The sequence below is a fragment of the Peromyscus californicus genome, unplaced genomic scaffold (assembly GCF_007827085.1).
Source record: "Peromyscus californicus insignis strain IS unplaced genomic scaffold, ASM782708v3 Scaffold_24__1_contigs__length_46423439, whole genome shotgun sequence".
Classification (NCBI taxonomy): Eukaryota; Metazoa; Chordata; class Mammalia; order Rodentia; family Cricetidae; genus Peromyscus; species Peromyscus californicus.
This window is the reverse complement of record NW_026294535.1, coordinates 3,952,118-3,975,095: the sequence shown is the minus strand read 5'-3', so window position 1 is coordinate 3,975,095 and position 22,978 is coordinate 3,952,118. Positions and strand designations below refer to the sequence as shown.

The 22,978-nt window shown below is 42.5% G+C and overlaps 1 protein-coding gene and 1 long non-coding RNA gene across 2 annotated transcripts in view; both read left to right on the top strand.

Annotated features, from left to right (window-relative positions):
• LOC128119608 (disks large homolog 5-like) overlaps positions 1-22,978 on the top strand; it is a 106,144-nt gene that overhangs the window by 61,214 nt on the left and 21,952 nt on the right. The gene's annotated exons all lie outside the window — the stretch shown is intronic.
• On the top strand, positions 1,010-18,717 carry LOC128119622 (uncharacterized). Its single transcript, XR_008221589.1, has 2 exons — positions 1,010-1,072; positions 2,120-18,717. It is a non-coding gene; the product is annotated as an uncharacterized LOC128119622 (long non-coding RNA).

The following is a 22,978-nucleotide window of genomic DNA, read 5'->3' as shown; positions in this document are numbered from 1 at the left end:
TCTGTCCAGGGTTGGATTTTCCCTCCTCAAGATTAATAATCAATAATTTGAGAAAGAAAGGATGCTTAGAAATGAGATCAGGATAATGGGGAGTAGAAGGGATGAGAACTCTGAAGTGAACATTCACCGAGGGAACATCCTCAGAATTTTAAAGATTGGTGGGCTCAAAAAGTCACATGGTTATGAAGATTCCCCCAGTGTCAGTAGAGCTCACTCAAGCTATGAGGTTGTTAGTGGGAAGGTATCTTAGTGTCATTTGATTTGCATTTCCCTGATGGCTAAGGATTTTGAGCAATTCCTTAAATGTCTTTTGGCCATTTAATATTCTTCTGTTGTGAATTCTCTGTTTAGATATGTACCCCATTTTTTAAAGTTGGATTCTTTTGTTTTTTGATGTCTAGTTTCTTGAATTCTTTATATATTTTGGAGATCAGCCCTCTGTCAGATGTGGGTTTGGTGAAGGTCTTTTCCTATTCTGTAGGCTGTCATTTTGTCTTGTTGACCCTTTCCTTTGCCTTACAGGAGCTTCTCAGTTGCAGGAGGTCCCATTTATTAGGTGTTGCTCTCAGTGTCTCTGCTACTTCTCTTCTATCAGGTTCAGTGTAACTGGATTTATGTTGAGGTCTTTGATCCATTTGGACTTGAGTTTTGTGTATGGTCATAGATAATGGATCAGTTTGCATTCTTGCATGTGTCAACATACAGTTATGCCAGTACGCCAGCACCATTTGTTGAAGATGCTTTCTTTTTTTCATTTTATAATTTTAGCTTCTTTGTCAAAAATCAGGTATTCGTATGTCTTTGGATTAATGTCAGGGTCTTTGATTCAATTCCATTGATCTATGTGTCAATTTTTATGCCAATACCAAGTTATTTTTATAATATAGCTCTATGGTAGACCATGAGGTCAGGGATGATGATGCCAGGCATGCCTTCATTGTACATTGTATAGGATTGTTTTGGCTATCCTGGGTTTTGGTTTTTCATACGAACGAAAATTGTTCTTTTTAGGTCTGTGAAGACTTTTGTTGGGTTTTGATGGGTATTAAATTGAATCTGAAGATTGCCTTTGGTAAGATCTCCATTTTTACTATGTTGATTCTACCTATCCAAGACCATATGAGAGCTTTCCATTTTCTGATATCTTCTTCAATTTCTTTTTTAAAAACTTAAAGTTCTTATCACACAGGTTGCCCCAATGTATTTTATGTTGTCTGTGGCTATTGTAAAGATGGATGTTTCTCTGATTTCATTCTCAGCCCATTCATCATTTGTATATTTTAGGTCTACTGGTTTTTTTTTTAGTTTGTTTATCTTGTATCCTGCCACATTACTGAAGGTGTTTATCAGCTAAAGGAGCTCCCTGGTACAGTTTTTGGGGTCACTTATGTATATTATCATATCATCTGAAAATAGTGAATGTTTGACTTATTCCTTTCCAATTTGTACCACCTTGATCTCCTTTTGTTATCTTATTGCTCTAGCTAGAACTTCAAGTACAATGTTGATAGATTTGGAGAGAGTGAGAAGCCTTGTGTTATTCCTGATTTTAGTAGAATCCCTTTGAGTTTTTCTTCATTTAGTTTGATGTTGGATGTAGGCTTGCTGTATGTTGCCTTTATTTATATTTTTGTATACAATATGCATATCTATTTTTTAATTTTATTTTATAATTTTATTTAATTTTATATATCAGCCACCGCTTCCCTTGTTCTCCCCTTTCCTGCCCCCCAGCCTTTCCCCCAGCCTACCCCCCAGTCCCATCTCCTCCATGGCAAAGACTCCCCTGAGGATTGTGTTCAACTTGGTAGATTCAGTCCAGGCAGGTCCAGTCCCCTCCTCCCAGGCTGAGCCACGTATCCCTGTATAAGCCCCAGGTTCCAAACAGCCAGCACTGCACTGAGGACAGGTCCAGGTCCCATTGTCTGGATACCTCCCAAACAGATCAAGCTAATCAACTGTCTCACTTCTCCAGAGGGCCTGATCCAGTTGGGGGCTTCTCAGCCATTGCTTCATAGTTTATGTGTTGCCATTCATTTGGCTATTTGTCCCTGTGCTTTTTCGAATCTTGGCCTCAACAATTCTTGCTCATACAAACCCTCCTCTATCTCGCCAACAGGACTCCTGGAGCTCCACCTGGGGCCTGGACATGGATCTCTGCATCTGATTTCCTCAGTCATTGGATGAGGTTTCTAGCACGACAATTAGGGTGTTTGGCCATCCTATCACCAGAGTAGGTCATTTCAGGCTGTCTCTCGACCATTGCCAGTAGTCTATTGTGGAGCTATCCTTGTGGATTTCTGTGGACCTCTCTAGTACCCTGCTTCTTCCTATTCTCATGTGATCTCCATTTACCATGGTCTCTTATTCCTTGTTCTCTCTCTCTCTGTTCTTGATCCAGGTGGGATCTCCTGTTCCCCCAATCATGATATTAAAAGATATTAAAAGATAGAATTGTGTATGTCAAGTTCGCATGGGGTGAAGTTGTGATAGCTATTTTTCGTTGTCAAATTTATTACATCTGGAATTAACTAAGACCCAAAAATGGAGGGGCACACCTGTGAGATATTAATTTGCTTAATTTGAAGAGAAAAGATCCACATGGAAGCCAGCTCTTTGCAGTTGGAAGACATTCTTTTAACTGGATGTTGATGAGGAAAGAAAGAAACACCTTTAACTCAGATGTTTTTGGCCCCCAAGCCTGACCTGTAATCTGAGCCAGGCCTTGTGCTGGAAGCCCATATACAGAAATGGAAGAAGGGAGCTTTTGCTCTTTAGCTGCTTGCTCTCACCTTGCTAGCAAGTTCATTCCTTCCCTGGCATTGGAGCCAACTTCTTTGGGATTCGAGACTATACTACTGATGGGCTGAGACAATAGGTGTAGTGGACTGGATTCTTGGACTTCGCCATCAAGCTAGCTGAACCATAGCCTCTAAGTCATTCTAAAAAATAGCCTTCTGTATATATAGAAATGCATTCTATAAGTTGTTACCCAATAGAACCCTGAGCAATGCACCAGACAGGGATAAAACTTTTAGAGTACTTTGGGCCTCACAACAGCGTTATCTCAGTTATGAATTACACAGAATCACTGGGAAAGAAAGTAAAATAACACAAGTCTGAAATTTCTCAAATGGAACACACAGTAATCTAATTAAATGAGTAATTATGTGAGATGGAGAGAGTCTAGCTTAAGTAAGAAATGAAAAAAAAGATGTCTTAGCTTCTGTGGTACAAGACCTGGCACCAGCTCCATCCCACATGAAGATCAGAGGAGAGTAGCTTCTTTTTTACCCTTGTTGTGACAGCTCTAGTCCGGAGAGCCAGGGGATAAATTTCTTTACACATCAAATCTCTGCCTCACTGTCAGTCTCAGGAGTCAGATCTATCCCAGAGGAGCTTCACAAGAGTAAATCAGTCATTTGGAGGAACTTTCTCAATATAATCTGAGATCTGCTGTGATAAAAGAGAAACGTCAGCCACCTCTCACCTTTTTAGTCTTGCACAGATTCACTCTGTACCAGAGACATGTGGCCCCTGATGCTGTCTCTATCCACTCCACCTAGTCATGAGGTTCCTCCCATCATTGCTCATCAGGACCGTCATGAGGGATTCCTCATCCTACCTACACCACCAGGAGGGTCTATTCTATTTTGCATTTTATTAGACAGGCTTAATAGGTGTTGTCAACCTAGAAGAGATCTAGCAAATCTGTTCCAATCTGACAGTCAGTGAGACTGGGGCAGGATCCTGAACCTATGAGAGCCCTGAATGGATGTGTGGCAGCCTAAGACAATTAGCATACCTGTCTCTACAGGTTCCAAGAAACTTCAGGCTTTGGTTGGGAATGAACCAATTGAACTAAAACAGCACACATGGCTGGGAGGACAGAGGTCAATTGCAGGGACTGTGGAGATGGCTCGTCCATTAAGAGCATTTATTGCTATCTCAGAAGACCCACAGGACACCTAACAAACCTTTTTAACTTAAATTCCAGGTGGACTCTGCCCTCACCTGGCCCCTGTGGGAATTACATGTACATGGTGGCAAAACACCTTAAGTATAAAGAAAAGCACCACAAAATATCCCAACATACATTGAAGGAATTATCTCTGCTGTTCGGATATCACTCATGTTATATTTCAAGAAAACCAGAGGCAGAATGCTTTTCATTTCTTTATTTCTTTTATACAATTTTAATGAATATTCTTATTTCCAAAAATGCCTGAATCAATATACTTGTGTTTCCCTTTAATTTGGTGTACATTATGATTTCATGAATATGTGTGTACAGTGTACCACATTTTACTGGTAGCTAAATATATGACCTCAAGCATACAATACATCTAGTTTTTCTCTATTATGTAGTGGGTATACATGGAGTAGGCTATGCCATCCACATCCAGCTGCAATCCCCCTGTGTATCCCTGAGGCCCATGAATGGAAAATCCTTGTGCAGCCTGAGCTTCCTGGAACTTACTGAGATACATCCAAGGCTGTGAGTTCTGGGTTTACAGGAGTGTGAAACCTCATCTGACTAAAGAAGAGTCTTGGAGTGAACAGTTTGAAATTTATTTGATTCATAAAATACATTCATTTTACTCAATGGGGGCTTTCAAAACAGCATCATTATATACAGTGTATAGCCTTAGCAAACTATTAAAACAATGACAAGATAAAAGTAATAACAAAAATTAACACAACCTTAAATGAAAATGAAGAAAACCAAAAACCAAAGCATAAATATCCCAAGATATAAAACAAAAAAAAATTGAGGAAATTGCAACTTTCTTTGGAATTTCATTATGGAAGAGCAAAAGTGGTGAGGAACTGGCTTATTCTCTGTAGAGAATTATCTTCAGCAACACTTGCCCATGACATGGCGTCAGCATCAGCACTGCATTAGAGAGGATCTTATGCTTTTGGTGTGGTCTGTCTGGATGGCAATGTGACATTAACACAGTCTTTCTTGTCAGATTTCCCATCACATATGGACTCAGGGTTTTTAGTAATTTATTTTGTGTTCTCTGTATCTTAGACTTATTTCTGACACAAACTGTTCTCTGGGGATAGTGAGCCAACAGATGTGGCTGGATCCCCTGATGGTAGGTTGATATTTGCATCACTAGTGAGTTCAAAGCTGAAAAGAGGTGGCATTTTCTGAGGAGGCCTTAAACCTGGAGTGTAGAATGTCATGCCTTCAAGGTGTCCTGGCTGCTTCTAGCCTTCTCAGTCTTCTTAACAGGTGCTGTTATGTAAAATCATTAAAAAATATCATTCAGAAACAGTTTTGCTGTGCCACTGGCAAGAAAATTAGGGCCTATTCATCCCTAGTAAACAAAAGTTAAGGAAGGAAACACACCCCATGAATACCCTGCTGTTGGAGATGGGGCTCAATGGTGGCTTACTTGCCTGGGACATAGTGTTTCTGCTTCAGCAGCTCCATGTGCAGGAGGCTCTCATCCTGGACCGTAGTCTGCTCCGTTCCTGCTGGAGGTTTTCAAACCTAAGGGAAGAAGGCAGCAAGACCAGAAGCCCATGGGGGCGGGGGGGACCTGCCATGTCAGCTTTTGAACCCTAACTAGATCTACTAAGCTAGACAATCAAGCAGTACCTTTCAGCTGAGTTAATTCCCTGCTTCCCCAAGGGAAAAGTGTCAGAGAGGTCCTGGGCCATATTTTTTTCTCAAATTTTAAAAACTGCCAGAAGTTGAACTGGAAAATACACACTGTGCTGGATTAGAAAAAACAGGATATTTCTCCAACAGTCCAAAGACATCATTTTGGAGAAATATCAGTATGACAAGTTCTGAGGCACAGGTCAGGAGAGATGCAGCTGGCCTTGATTACATAGATACCAGGTGAATGTGAACTTCCTGGAAAACTCTATGCCTGCCCTCTAGTGGAGCCTATACAGCAATGCAGAATAGGCTTTGATTATTCCTAAAGCTCAGACCCCTGCATGGGATAAACTTGTCAACTCCTACTCTGTTTAGGACCAGAGTAAATCTTCTCATGAGAAACTGATAAACACTGCAGAGAGCCTGCAATCAGCAGTAGGCTGTTGTGTGCTATCTGCCAAAGGGTAGAAACTTATCTCTGAAGTGATGTTCCTGGTGAAAAATAAAGTTGCATGAGGATGCACTTCCCTTCATGACTGATGATCCCCTCTAGGTTTCTGGCTACCATGGAAATATTTGTGAAGAGATCTAACTTAAGAGATGAGATACTCAGAGCATACTAGAGGTCTCAAAATGGAAGAAGGGAACACAATCGTCATAAGACAAAGGAGAAAGCATATTGTTTCCTGGACATAAGTTCCTGTTGACTGAGTCAGCAATGACACTCTGAGGTGTTCTTTCCCTGGCTGTGGCTGGAAGCTTTGCCACTCGAACAGAAACTCAAAGAGGACAGAGATCCAGGTACAGTGGACCCACTTGGATCCACCTGCTTCTGAAAGCCTAGGCACCTACCTCATCTGGTACACAGTGAAGTGATGCTGCAGCTTTACTGCCAAGTCCCTTTGCCAGGTGAGCAGCTCCTTCTGCTTCAGCAGGGACTGAAGATTTTCCTCAAATCTCTTTGATGTTCCTGCTCATTAGAAGATTGTGTTTTTAGGAGAGGGTTCCCTGCACCCATGAACATACAGATGCATGAAGACACACACACACACACACACACACACACACACACACACACACACACACACACGAGAACACATATATGTACATGGATGCATACATACAAGCACACTACATTGCATCCGTTTTAGTTTTCTAGATAACACTGATGTAATAGGAGATCACCTGGGATACTATGGAGAAGAAAGTGCCCTTTCATTAACCCACAGACTCTCTACTCATATTCCAGCCCAGAGGCAGGAAAACACAGGAAACTCTGAGCACAGGGATGTGAAGAAGATTGTGCACTTTTATACTGTTTTGATAATTTTTATTTTATTTTTAATTTATATGTGCAGGTGTTTTTCCTGTCTGTGTGTCAGATTAGCACATGGGAGAAAAACTCAGTGGACAGATAAGTCAATGTAGTGCTTGCCTTATAAACCTGTACACTGACAGGTGAACCCCAGGGTTCCTTGACCAGTAATCTAAGCTCTCCTAGCAAGTTCCCAAGTCTGTACATTGAAGGCTTAGTTCCCCAGCAAAGGACCACTGGATGGCAGTGGACCAGCCCCTTGCTCTCACTCAATGCTTCTCAGTGTCTCCAAGGGTGGCAGCTTCCTCCTAAAAAAGCTCTCTAAACCACAGGTTGCCTCAATTTAGGCCCAAAGGAATGAGCTCAGAAAACAAAACAAAACAAAAATCTCTAAAGTCAGGAGTCTATATTAACCTTTCCTCCAAGTAATATGATTATGTCAGGAATTTCTTTGAGTAACAGAAGGTTGAGTAACTCACATCCAAATGATTGCATGTATTATTCCATGCTTCACAATATTCCATGGACCACATTGTATGTTTTCCCTAATCAGGGACGGGCATCTGAATAGTTTCTAGCTGGAGGTGTTCTGATGAGTCCTGCTGTGACCCTGTTGTCCCCTATTCTCTGCGGACACCTACTTTACATTCTGGAATCAATGGACCACTGGAGTCTGCATTCAACATTCTGAATAATTATATATACCTTCACACAGGGCTGCACCATCTTACACTACTAGCAATGTCTGAGAGTTCTCATTTCTCTCAACCCTCCATCAGGCTGATTTTAACTCAGTATGAAGAAGTTTGGAATAAAAGCAGGTTCTGAGTGCTGCAGACACAACATGGAGTGGGTGCTTTAGAGTATGAGGAGCGTAAGGGGTGCACTGAGACAGCCTCTCCTCACACCTCAGCATAGCTGTGGGACTTCTGCTGGGCTGAGATGCAGCCACAAGCACCAATGCAGTGCAGAATTTCTTAGAGAATAAAATCCAGGCCAAGCTCCATGGTTAAGATTATCTGAACCAAGGTTAGGCAAAGGTGAAAGGAAAATGGCGGCAGGCGATGAGGAGAAGAACAAAACAGGATGCAGGGAAGTCATCAGTGGTCAGCCACCATTCACCCAGAGCAGAGAAGGACACAAACCCTCAGGCACCTCTCCTGCCTCTCAGTAACCTCTTTCTCACCTTCATGTACCCCATTACTTTGTTTTCTCCAGAGATTTCTTTGCAGATAAATAATTCTGCCTCTACAAATACCTGAAAAAATTTTTAGCTTGCATCAATTTTGTGGCCTTTTGTTGTTGCTAACTGTGTGGACATGCAGAAATATGGGCAGCTCCATCTGTTCTTTGACTGATGAAAAGTGGTACTAACCAGGTTAGGCACAGTACTTTCTCATTGAAGTCTCTCTCCATCATTGTTAAAGATGTTCCATTGTTCCATGAGTGAGTGAACATACACATAGAGGCTCAAACACATATTCTCATACCCCATAGAAACACATAAGACAACACATAGGCGCGCACACGCACACACACACACACACACACACACACACACACACACACACACACACACACATACACACCCAACTTTCTTGAACCCAGAAGGGCAAGGGAGAATACTGGAATCTTATAACACCTTTTGTACTACAGGGAGAGGTAGTGTGTCCTCCCTGTTGTCTACCAGCCTCTTAGACTCAGCCAGGCTTTTCTGCCCTGGCCTGAACTTGTTTCCCCTCCTAGGGAAGTTTTTATCGCCAGACTCACTGATTGTACAAATAAATAACAACCTCTGCACAACTGAGTTTGACCACACAAGACCAAGTGCCCATGGAAGATGGCTGGACAGGAAGCCTCCCGATAGATCCAAGTTGACCCATCATAGACTCCTCCCTAAACATACCCAGACTCCTCCACTGAAGGCAGTGATAGACCAGAGAATGGAAGTCACCCATTGTCATTACCCAACAACTTTTGACCAGATTATAGTGCATGTTATACTAAAACAGCCCAGGTCAGACAGTAGGAGGCTACCTAAGTCACCCACAGCACTTTCCTGAACTACAGCACTCTATAAAACTATGAGAAGGAATCTTTCCTAAGAACACAGCCATATACATGTTAGAGTGAGCATCAAAATGTCAGGTTCCATGTGTGAAGCTAGTAAGACAAACCAGACATTTCCTGGGAAGTTACTTCTATGCCGTGAAAGAAGAGAAGTCTACTTATTAATTTTAAAATAGATCCATTGTTTGGCTTTTGTAGGGGACGTTCCTCCTTCCATACTGTTTCTGCCTCTGATCTCATATGACCTATGCAAAGCAAGTGAGACCCAGACCCTTGACCTCACTCACTCAGATCTCTGTGCTACTCCCTATGTGGCTCACATCATAGCACTGCTCTTTCCATACTAGCATATCAGTGAGTGACATGTGATTTACCCGTCTCCCTCGGTGGACTGCAGCTTCTAGCAGAGCAGTAGGGTTTCCTTGGCAGTCATGCAATGCCTTCCAAGAGGCTAACTCCCCAGAAAAACTTGTGAATGATCACAGAAATGAACAATTAGATGAGATGGGTCAGGTGGATAAGTGAGTAGATGGTTCCATGGGTGTGTGTATATGTATGTGTATGGTTAGACAGGTGGGCAACTTGGCCCTGCTGCTTCAACCTACCTGCTGCTGCTTTGTCCAGAGGTCATAGGTCTTCCATTAGGCCTCCTCACAGAGCCTCCTCACCTCGTCACAGGATTCTTGTAGTAAAATATGCTCCCCCTGTAGCTTTCTGTTGTTCTTTTTCAACATGCTCACTTTTTCCTTTAGCTGAGTCCATTCCCTCAGGAGCTGACTGTAGAGGGTGCTGAAATATCACCAAAGATGATGAGTTCCACCTGCTTCTGCACTCCTGGCTCTAATACCATCCTTCCTGCCTGGCCCCACATCCCCATCCCCATGACCCTGGGCAGGAACCCACATTAGCAATGCCAGCATCACTCAGGTGCAGGCCAAAGCCAGAGAATAGCCAAATTCCAGATAGATTCAAACTGCTTCTGAATACCCTGACAGCAAAAGGGATCCATGTACCTATGAAAACTGGATCCTCCACCTCCCCCCCACACACACTCTGGTGTTTAACTGTTCACAGTATTGGGGAAACATGAGCAGGTAGAGTCAAACCATGCTCTAAGGCGGACAGAGGACCCAATGGGAATACATTCCATCCACGCTTCCCATAGAAACCAACTCTGTAAGCTCCTGCCAGAGCCACAGAAAACATTCATGGTGAAAACCATGTTTTCTCTCTAGAAGCTCCAGACTTTGACAGGAAAATGTTGAGAGGGGCTCTAAGACTTTTCACTCTTAGGAGAACTCAGTTTAGGAGGCACAAGTCCATGAGCTATGAGGCAGGCTGCTTGCTAAGAGGTCAGACTAGAACCACAGCCCAACTTTGTTCAAAGGTGAAGAAGGGGAGAAGCTGCTGTGGGATGTCTTCTGTATGCTGTGAATATGTCTTTATCCCATTGGTTAATAAATAAGCTGCTTTGGCCTATGGCAAGGCAGGATGGAACCAGGCAGAAAAATCCAGGAGAGACAGAGAAGGAAGTCAGAGGTGGAGGAGATACCAGCTGCCACCCAAGGAGAAACATGCCAGCAGCCTGGCCATGCAGCAGCCATGTGGCAAACACAGATTAAAAGAAAGGGGTTAATTTAAGATGATAGAGCTAACTAGCAAGAAACTTAAGCCATTGGCCATACAGTTTGTAAGTAATATAAACCTCTGTGTGTTTATTTGGGACTATTTGACTTCAGGAGGTGAGTGGGACAGATTCCTCCTGACAGCTGGGTCAGGCAGGACTGCAGAAACTTCAGACTGACAGAAGGGGTCCCTACCAATTTTTGGAGTCCCATCTAAGTTAGACACTCACTGGTAGGATTTGGTCTGCTCACTCAGCTCCTTGCACTTGTACGATGCCTCAGTAATCTCCTTGGGGAATTTCTTCACATCTGACATCTCCTTCTCATGCTGTGTTTTCAGCATCTCAAGCTCAGATATCAGCCTGTGGTAGGGCGTGGCCCCAGGAGCAAAGAACCCCATGAACACGGGTGTCAGGGACCACATGAATTAAGGTTCTGTTTTATACTACCCTAGCCCACTAGATTTCACACCCTCAATTCTATGTACTGGACCTCCTGGTGTGCATTAGACTTGCCTCACTGTCCCAGGGTCAGGAAAGCTGGGTGTCAATAGGAAAGGAGACAGGACTACATGAGCTCCCTCAGTAGGCCTGGAGGGGTAGACTAGCCAGCTAAGAGGGTCTGAGGAGTCTGTGGCACAGAACGGGGTCTATCTGAAATCTGCAATGATATTTTCACTGTCTTGAGAACAGAGATTCTTTCTCCTTACAAGGATATCCAGAACTCATAATCAGTACTGCCATGAAGGAGGCACTACATGAGGATGGCTTTATAAACTCCCAAGGAGATTCCAATGAGGCACCAGGGTGAGGACAAAGCTGAGAGCAGTGATGCTCAATGTGGGGCTCCCTGGCCTCAGCACGTACATCACCAGAAATCTTTGAAACATGTGAATATTCAGGCCTACTATCAATCTCTGACTCACAGGATCAGGAAGGACACACACACACACACACACACACACACACACACACACACACACACACACTGTAAGTAAGCCTCTCAGAGACAGTACCGAACACACTCAGACACACAATCCTCAGCACAAAGAGATTTATTACCCCACAGGTCAAGCATGGCGTTGGGAGCCTGTCTCTGGATCAGGCAAAGGCAGACAGCAAGCAGCAGGCTTTTTTCAGCAGTGGGTTTTTAAGTAGAAAGATTTTGTCTGTGCTAGGGTGAGTTGTTGAGATCTGATTGGATCAGTTAGCCAGTGTAGCCAAGTAATGACTTTTGATTGTTGGACTTTGGTATTTAGTTTCAAGAATGAGTCAGTGTCCACTAAAGGGAATGGACTTTGGGGACTAAATTTAGGAATGTAATCTAATGGTTTATCAAGGGAGAGGGAAGTGAAAAGGGAAAAACCTGCCACTGCTAAGTTTGGGCCCCTTAGAGAGCACTTCACACACATAAACCCACACACAGGATGTCAGAGAAATGCAGGTAAGTGGCATTGTCTCATAGTATAAGGAACAAGCTGAGAGGAGAGGAGATGAACTCCAGGCCTTCCGGTGACACACAGATGGACTGAGTAGGCCCACCAGGCCATTCAAGCTGCTGCCATAGCAAAAAGCAAAAATAAATACCAATTTAGAGCACTGAGCATCTCCTAAAAGCCAATGCCTCAGGCCTTCTTGAAATGCATGTTGTGATCTTACACCCTACTGCCCCTCTCTGTAGATTGTGATTCAGGCCACAAGCTCTGGTTTTCATTGGGAGGATTCAGAACGGACTATGTCCTATCTCAATCATACAGGCTTCAGTTCTGCCTCTCAGATGCACTCAGGACACAGTAGGTTCAAGACAGTCACCAGAGAAAAGGGCATGTTGAGTACCTGTTGTTCAACTCATTGTTGTTATAAAGGGCCAGGAGTTCCAGCAGTTCAATCCTCTCATTGGTCATCATCTGTAGCTGAAGGGTCAGTTTATCCACCTGGTTCAGCTGTTGCTCCTGCTCAGTGAGGAAGAAGGGTGTGGATGATGCCTTCCTAGTAGTCCCTGTAGGTACATAAACACAAGTGAATTTGTCCAGATGAATGGCATAGGGCCAAGAGAGATCATGTGGAGTCCCAAGAGGAGTCCTGAGGAAGAGGAAATGCATGCCACCCAGTGAAGCCCTCAAAAATCCGAGCAGATATCCTTAAACTGGGGACCATAAGCCATGTGTCTATCTCCAATCTCTAGGGATAGATATATGCCTCAGGCCCTACTTCAGCCCCACTGTCCCTGAAAGGCATAAGCAAGGCCAGTCATGTTGGTTTGGAATTCTCACCAGATACCTTATGTGATGCAAGAAAGTTCTGGACTGCCTGGTGCTTCGCATCTCTCAACCCTGATAATCTGTGTGCAGGACTAAAAGCAACTGAACATCTCAGACCTGGGTACATGGATGGAAAGTTTCCCTTCCTGGTATTTATATCAGATATCCATGAAATCTACAGAATTCCACTGAGAATAAAGTGCAGCAACATCCTACCCTGATACCTCATTAGTGGTTCTGGGCCTCCTTTAGCATTCTTTGCCAATCATAATGAACTGGAAAAGGTCCCAGCACAGCAGCTGCATCCCTGATATTTCCTGGCCCTCTGCCCTCAGAAATCCTCTGCTTTGGATCTGCTCTTTAGCAACCCAGGTAAGCTGCATAGGGCCATTGCTTCAGATGTTCACAGCTACTGCACCCCATTAAGAGAAGGACCAATTGTGGCATCAACTCCTGATTAGAAAACCAGTGCTTTCTATGCGAATCAGTGTGCTCAGTTTTGCCAACATGTCAATTGGTGAACCCTGTGGGCTCTTAATAAATGCCTCAAGGGCAGTTGGCATTGCCACAACACTGGTGATTTCACAGAAGATGCCAATGACTCTCCAGGATACAATAGAATTTCCAGAGAAGGGACTCTTAGGGTCACTGCTAATGTCATCACCTATCTGATAACAAACTCTTCCCCAATTCACCAAAAGCCAAGCTCCTCTTTCCAGCAGCCTTCTCTGAGACAGAGCAGGGCCTTCAGCACCTCGTCATTTCAATCCAGGGATCTCAATGATTCATTAGAATCTAGTTCATTCTAATTCAATAGTTCATTATGTATGGAGGGCAAGACTCAATTTCCAAACACTGACCAGGAATGGCTCTTCTCATCCTGAAGAATGCTAACTAATAAGATGAGAAATAAAGGATACTAAGAAATTAGCTCAGGATAATAAGGAAGGAATATCAGTTCCTCAAGGTGAACAAGCACATTAGAGAAATCCACGGGGCTGTTACAATGTATGGGGGTGGTGAAGGATTATGTGGGTCCTCTCAGAACAATGATAAGTCATATAGGTAATGATGAAACTTTTGCCAAAAGCTTCAGCAGAATACATTCTAACCATCATGATGTTAGCAAAGGAGTTATCAATTATTGAAAGGTATGACTGAAAATACCTAATAACTGGGCATCCAGAGGTGAGCCCTCTGACACCAAGTACAAATACTTACAGGAAGAGTGATGTCCCAGTTTGCACTCAAGGTAGAGGGAAGATGACTGGCGAGTGAGAGGAAAGGAACTCAGAAACCTTAGGGGTCACTGACATGCAGCAATACTTGGTGGCTCCTGACCTGATAGTGGGTTGTTATTTAAACTGTGAGAACCTCTAGCTCTGGCCAGAGGACTTTACTCTCCTTGTTATTAGTGACACACACCAAAAGACATCCAGTGTGGGTGAAGTGCATGGCTGGTACTGAAACCTCTTTAGTCCCTCTGTGCTTCCTTCCCACCCAGAGTGAAAGCAGAGGGCCCTCAACAGAACAACTGCAGCCTTGACCATCCCTGGCTCTTTGCCAAACTAACCTTGAAAAATCCATAACTTTGTTCTGCTCCTGAAGAACTCAGAGGACTAGGATAGGCCCATGGCTTCTCAGAAACTCTCACCCCCTTAGCCCCACTTCTAGAAGGATCAGCTGAAGCCTTCCTCCTTTAGGAAGTTCCCTATCCCTTTCCCAGGACTCACTGCGCTTTTCCCAGAACCATTTATTTCTTGATGTGTGACATGGAGACTGAAGGGCATCTTCCTTCTGCCTCCCTTTGGTCTCCCTGTGCTCGCCATCCTGTCTTCCAAGAATCCTGTTCAGTCTAGTCAGCATGTCTGTAGGTGAAATGTGAGACACTGCACAAATGCCCCAATGACAGTTGGTGTTGCCACAACACTGGTGACATCACATGGAATGCCAGGGCTCTCCAGGATACAGTAGAATGTCCATGTACTGATGTCACATGGTATAGCTGTTACATCCCTGTCTCATACCTCACCCAAAAGTGACTTGAAACCAAGGTGCCATTTTCAGGAGCCTCTGGGTTCACAATGGAAGCCATTAGTTATAATCCTCCTTTCAAAGCCAGAAATCTAGGCCTCTGCTTCATTAGAAACTTTATCTAAGTGAAGTTGAAAGCTCACTTTGCATGTACTGTCCAGGGTTGAATTTTCCCTCCTTAAGATTCATAATCAATAATTTGAGAAAGAAAGGATGCTTAGAAATTAGGTCAGGACAATGAGGAGTAGTAGTGATGAGACCTGTGAAGTGAGCAATCACCCAGGGAAGATCCTCAGTCTTGTAGAGATTGGTGGGCTCAAAGAAAAGTCACATTGTTAGTTATGAAGATTTCACCAGAGTGTCAGTAGAGCTAACTCAAGCTATGAGTTTATGAGTGAAGATGTGACTAGCTCTGGACAGGTCTGGTTGGAGCCACTAAGACCAGGTGAGCTCTCAGATATTGAAAGCAAGCAATTCATGGAAAGAGTAGGATGACCCAATCCTTGAAATCATTGACTGAGGAAAATGTAGTGGCAAGTCAGAGTTCAGTGTTGGCTATGGAGAGGCATCATGAAGGAGACAACAACACACACACACACACACACACACACACACACACACACACACACACACACACCAGGCATACATTCATGGAGTAGAACATGATGTAGATCACTGCTGTGGTGCTTCAACCAGTAAACAAAGCCAAACGCCTAGTTTTGGCGCCACCTGTTCCAATCCACATGCTCTTGAAGAGGTGGCACTGCTAGCTTTGGGTACAAGATCCATTAGGAGGACATGAGAAGGGCAGGCAAGGGGAGAGAATCAAGAGTTGTTGCATCATACAGCTTTGTTATAGCCAAACCTCACATTTCTTATCATGACATCGCTATAAAGAGAAGCCAGGTCATGGTCAGCATGGAGTGCATGTTCTCCAACCAAATCTCTGGATTTTGTCCACCAAAGCGTTATCCTTGCGTCCTAGGACTTATGAAACTTTTGGGTGATCTGTGTCATTTCAGATTTTGAAGCTTTAAGCAAATAAATGTGATTGTCAACTTTATTTCTAAATAGAGTCTTGTGAAGCCCAAAAAGTTGAGTACATCCTGGAATTTGGGAGCAAGGCATGTCCACTAAACTGATATAAAAACTATTTTAATAACATAGATGACAGTATTGGGGGTAAAGAAATGTGAGTAGAGAGGTGGTATAGAGAAAGGGGTGAGATATTCCGAGAGTGTGATTTCTCACATGAATCCAGAGATGAGGCAGTAGATCTAGATGGAAAAGGATAAAGGATTGCCTGCAAATCCCAGTAATTAGAAAGAGGCCTGGAGTCAGCTGTATAGTTGAGACCTCAGACAGCTTGGTCTTTCTAACAATCAATTGTGAAATATCACACTTCCATGAACAGATACCCTGCCCAGGATATATAGTTATTTACCCAGCAAAGACAGAAATCCATTCTGCATGGTCCTGCTTCTTATCTCACTGATATTCCATCCAGAGGAGGGTTCATGTTCTTCCAAATGCCCTGAGATCAAGCTGACAGGGGACGGCACCTGACTTTTACAATGTTCATCTCAGCCCACTCTTGGTAGTTGGATCATGTTCAGGAAATGAACTGGGAGATAAGACTTTGCCTAGCCGCTTCTCAAAGTTCAGGCTTGAGACTCCCCCTCTGTGCATGTCAACTTTCCTGTCTTCTACAGGGAGGGGAGTGTCTCAGGTGTCTGCTGGTTTCTTCTCCTCTTCACATGGTTCAGGTTACCCAAGGGACAGCCTCCTCAACCTTACTCAGAGCTGCACAAGACAAAGCCTGGCTTCAGACTCCCCAAATCTGGCCTCAGCAGCCATGAGAATGGTGGCACAGTTCACATGACTTTTTTGAGACACAGGCTCTCCTGGAACTTGCACTGCAGTCAGTCTTCCATTCTCCTCCTCATTTCCCAATTGGTTGAGATCATGGCATGCATCACTATGCCCAGCTCCTTTTTTTCTATTTCTAAATGTTTGAACATCCAGAAGCAACCAGAGTGAGGTCAAGATCATGATGGGGAAAACCGCAGAGATAGCCTACCTAAGCTGGAATCTCTTGGACTCTGGCAGGAACAAGCACAGGACCAAACTAGGTCCTCTGACTGTGGGTGACAGTCTGGGTGATGACCTGCATCTTCAAGTGACCATGTTCAGGACTGACTGTGAACATACCTATCTGTCCTGAACCAGACAGCTGGAAGAGGCAGCCTGCTGGTGGAAGACACAGCCTACTAAGCCTTTGTCTCAGTATAGAAAATAAAAAGGAAGCCAGAAGTTGGCTTTTTGTATTACTTATCAGTTCCTCTTTATCTGTCTGCCTCTCAGGGAAGACTGTGTAATTCTTTTTCCCTCAAATTAATGAGTTTATTGAAGTTATTACAGGAGTATAGGTATGGTATTACTTATAGGAATATGAATAAATCTAATGTGTGGCATCACAAAGGCTCACATTAGAATGGGTGACCCATGAAGACTAGAACTCTGAATGTGTCTGCATGACTTGTTTGCAGCTGAATGAGACAGAGGGTCTCATTTCCTCAGTTCTCCTTAGTTACACCTATTTAACCTTGGGAGCAGAAGGGCCTTGTTAATCCTGTAAATTTCAGCTTTCCCAGCCATGGTTTAATTGCTGAGTATTATGAACCTCCTCTCTCTTTCCACAGAACTTTCTGAGACTTAAGGAAATAGTCCTACTCAGGGAAGAGCACACCAGTTGGATACTCAATATTAAATGATCAGTCCTGAAAACATATATGCTAGCTATACAGAATGATTGGTTTACATTTAGGAATATATAACTATATGGATACACACACACACACACACATATATATCTTCATGCTCATATATATGTATATGAACATAGGAACAATTAATGAATATAGAGGTCATAAATTAGAAACAGAGCAAGGAGGAGTGTAGTGAGGGTTTGGAAGGATGAAAAAGAAGAGAAAATAATGTAATTATTATCTCAAAAATAATAGAAGAGTATTTCATGTTATCAAAAGGAAAATTGTTACACAACATTTCACCCATTCCTTAAAATGTTAGTTGTTTGTATAAGTTCACATTCTCCCATGGAGCTCTGCAAAGGCACTAAAGGCAAACACAAGTCCTGAAGTCCCTGGTGAATCAACCATTTTATGTTTGACCTCTTCTGTAAGCACAGCCCAGTGCTCTATCATGCCCAGTGAATTGGCCGCAAAGCACTGCTTCTCTCATATATATTTTATCAGGAAAACCCCATCCTTCCTTCATCATCTTCCAGTGTGTGTGAGACCTCTGCTTGTGATAACCAAGCATCCCCAACGCTTCCTGTGAGCCAGTCCATCAGGAAATAATTTCTCTCAGATTTCATTAGATTACATAGCCTGTATTTCAAGGAGGTTTTTGTAAGTGGCTCACCTACTTTCCTACTTCTATTGCACTCAGATTGATCTCATCTGTTCTCATAGCCTACAATCCCATGAGCAAAGCTTTGACAGGAGGTTTCATTGATCTTTGAAAGTCTTTTGTATCAAGTAGTTGAGAGACAGAATACTCCCTGACTGAGACAGGCTCTTTTCGCAGGCCATTTTAAGGCTATCAAATGCAAGTTCTAGCATGGATTTTCCTTTTCTCTGTATAAAAGGTTGAAACTAAGTGGCATCTTCTATCACTTTTGTTTTAAACAGAGAATTAAACTCTAATTGTATACAAGTGTAATGAATTTTGTCCTAAGGAATTTTAATAAATACAGCAGTTTCATATATGATCTTGATTTTTTTCTCTTCCGTAAAATTTCTGACTTATGACTTTTCTGGGTTTGAGTACAACTTTCCATTTCCATTTAGAAAACTCTACAGATTTTACCTCTTGACAAGAATTTATTTAGTCAGAAAACATTTTTGTAAACTTCATGATAGAGAACTAATAAACACTGAATATTTCAACTCATTGAATTCATTGTATGTAAATTACATTTGTCATATAAAGAAACAAACTAAGATGATGCGTTTGCAAGTTATTAAAGTATCAAGTTGTTGGATGTAGGTTTTGGGCTCATTTTAAGTACAACTTGCATTTTTTTAACAAGCACTCCTTTAAACAATATTTTTAGTGTCACAGTGTCAGAGATCTAAGGAACCTCATATTTTAGCAAGTACTAGGATGGATAAGGATTATTAAGATTTTGGGTGGGAAAATATGGAGAATAAAGCCTACAGAGAAAAGTTTTTTTTAATTTTTTATGATGTAATTAGCATTTTCCAAAGCCCTGTAAAAATTCAGGGAGGCAAATATGGTTATAATATTCGGGATGAATAAGGGAAGATCAAGAAGAAGGAGAAATAAAAGAGGAAGAGTAGTTGTAGGAGAAGATGGATGGATGAATGGATGGATGGATAGAGATAGGTGATGAAATGGATAGATAGATAGATAGATAGATAGATAGATAGATAGATAGATAGATAGATAGACAGATAGATAGATAGATAGATAGGCAGAGAGACAGACAGAGAGACAGAAACACAGAGAGACAGGAGTATATACATTTTTCAGGCTATACACTGTAGTGATTATTGGGTTCACCAAAGGCAGGATGGACTCAGAACATTTGTCCTTCTTCCCCATATTGGTCAGAGAACTAGGTATGGTTAAAGAACTCACAATTTTTCTTTTAGTATCTGTACCCTTTAATTCTGGACAATTCTAGGATTTGTAGTTCCCAAAAATAGCCCTCAAATTTCGTTCCATTCCAGTTGTCTCTCAGTGGTCCCACTTTTTCTTTGTGTTGATATGTGAGGTAAGGTGGGACAAATACTAGTTATCCAGGGGTCCCTGGCATTCTAGGCCCCCAAGAATCTTTCTAAATGAATGCTCCAGGGTTTGTATAGAACTCTAGAAAAGGAATAAGGAATCCTTGTTGCAGCAGATGATACAGAGAGGTTGAGACAAAACAGATTGTGTTCTAGCATGGGTTCTAGCATGGATTATTATAATGGAGAGGCAAGAGTTTCTGATCCAGAAATATTAACAGGCTAGATATTCTGAAGATTACATTTAGATCCCTTTTTTCTCAGAGTGAGGACCAAGCCCAAAGCCTTGTGCTTGCTAGGCAAGCACTCCACCACTGAGCTAAATCCCCATTGCCAAATTTTTAAGGATTTATTTTAGAGAAAAGTCAGAAGGAAATGGAGGATTTAAGACTACCAATTTCTGATGCCATCTCACAGATTTTCCAGAATGTGATGGGCTGATCGTGTTTGCCTTTGGGGATGTTATTTTTATAAAGACAGCAAACTTAGTAGGGGGTTTCTAGCATTGAGCTCAGCAGCACAAGGACACCCCAGTAAATAACTAGTCTGGAATCCTTTAAGTAAAGAGGAGATGCAGCAAGCTGATGAAATGAAATGTAGAAGTGCCTGCAGGTGAAAGGTCGGGATGAGATGGGTCACTCCAGAATGTAAATGAAGAAAAGTCAGAATAAGGAAAATTAAATATAGGAGGAAGTCTGACAATGTGTGGGAAAATTCTTTATTTGCTAATGCTTTGGTGATTGGTATTACACATCATCCTCAGAGTATAAAAATAATACAATGGGGATCCTTCTTTGAGAAAACATGTCCACATTTGATATGATATTGTATATTAAGTTCAAATCTCTGAAATCTTGTAAGAAAAAATGGAACATCATGGACCATGTTTCTGGAAAAAGAAATAGAGAAGAATTACTGAAGCAGATTTTGGTTGGAAATATGTTAAACATATATATGTACCTGTACATGCATATACATACAAAATCATGAGAAACAAAATCAGTAAAACAATCCAGACAGGAGTCCAATGGGGTCTGAATATTGATAAACACAAGTATCTTGATGCCTACACTATCCACTTAATTCAAAATTCAGGCTGTCGACAAGGACAATGCTGTTCTGATGAGGATAACATCAGGGCTCCCTTTCTGGCCTTAATCATTGGGCTGTATTTGGCAGAATTCAGCATTGGAGTGAACACACTGTTTACATCACCAAACCTACTGTAATTCTCTATGTTAATGTGTAAGAGAAGATCTGAGGTAAACTGACAGTCATGTCCCAAATATCAGGCAGACCAGCTTTCAAGCACCAAATGCAAATCATGGTTATCTGAAATATCAAAAGTATGAATATAGCCTCAGTGCAGTTTCCAGTGATCTTTTGTCACCATCAGCTTCTGGGTCTGTGTTTTGGAAAGTATGTAGACAAAAGAAATTACCTCAATAATTTTCACCTATAAAAAGCAACAGTCAGATTCATGATACAGTACTGGCTTGATTCATTTAATTATAACTCACATGGGAATATAATCAGTCAAATAAGAACACTAACATTTTCTTCAGAAATCCTCCCAACACATAATCATATTTTATATAAAACTTGATATCTCTGAAATGTTTGTAGCATATTACAACACTTGAAATAAAATAGTATCTTCTGGGCAGGACAGGACTACTGCACTCATGAACTCCAAGGTCAAGCCAACAACATTCTAGTATGGAAGAGAAAGGGGCTCACTGGCCCAAACCCCTAACTGAGAAGCTGGTGGCAGTGGGTGGCTTTTGGAGGAGGAAGAGTCAGTTTACTTTGGGTGCTGATGCCAGGTAGTTTGAGCAAACTCAGTGATGGCTCTAACACATGAGCATATGGGCATGCAGTGCTGCCCTACGTAGATAATTTAAAACAAAACAAAAGGCATGGATTTAGTAATGTTGGGATTAGCAGAGTGGATCAGGAACCATTTGAGAGGAATAAGGGGTAATATGAGCAAAATACACTGTATGCATAGATGAAATTCTCAAAGAATTTTAAAAGTGTATTATTTAAAAGTTTGCAGTTCAATAGCATTAAAAATCTGATACAAACTTTTTTCTTTTTTATTTTATAATTTAATTTAATGTTACATATCAGATACAGATTCCCCTGTCCTCCCTCCCCCCCCCCCCCCCGCACCCTCCCTCCAATTCACCCCCCATTCCCATCTCCTCCAGGGCAAGGACTCCCCTGGGGATTCAGCTCAGCCTGGTAGATTCAGTCAAGAAAGGTTCAGTCCCCTCCTCCCTTCACCCAGGCTAAGCAAAGTGTCCCAGCATAGGCCCCAGGCTCCAAAAAAGCCAGTTCATGCACTAAGGACAGGTCCAGATCTCACTGCCTGGATGCCTCCGAAACAGTTCAAGCTAATCGACTGTCTCACTTGTCCAGAGGGCCTGATCCAGTTGGGGTCTCCTCAACTATTGGTTCATAGTTCAGGTGTTTCCCCTAGTTTAGCTATTTGTCCCTGTGTTTTTTCCAACCATGATCTCTACATCTCTCACTCATACAATCCCTCCTCTTTCTCGCTGATTGGACTCCCAGAGCTCCACCTGGGGTTTGGCCCTGGATCTCTGCATCTGCTTCCATCAGTCATTGGATGAGAGTTCTACCATTACAAGTAGGGTGTTTGGCCATCCAATCACCAGAGTCGGTCAGTTCGGGCTTTCTCTCAACCATTGCCAGTAGTCTGTTGTGGAGGTATCTTTGTGGATTTCTGGGGACCATCCTAGCACTTTGCTTCTTCCTATTCCCATGGGGTCTTCATTTGTCATGGTCTCTCTTTCCTTGTTCTGCCTCTCTGTTCTTGATCCAGCTGGGATCTCCCACTCCTCTACACTTTCTTTCCCTGATCCTTGCCCTTCATTACCGCCCCACGTCCACTTTGCTTATGTATATCATCCATTTCTCTGTCATTGGGTGATCCCTGTGTCTTTCTTATGGTCCTCCTTACTAGGTAGCCTCCCTGGAGTTGTGAGTAGCAGTCTAGTCATCCTTTGCTTTACATCTAATATCCACTTATAAGTTAGTACATACCATGTTTGTCTTTCTGAGTCTGGGTTACCTCACTCAGGATGTTTTTTTCTAGATCCATCCATTTGCCTGCAAACCACATAATGTCATTGTTTTTCTCTGCTGAGTAGTGCTCCATTGTGTATATGTACCACATTTTATTTATCCATTCTT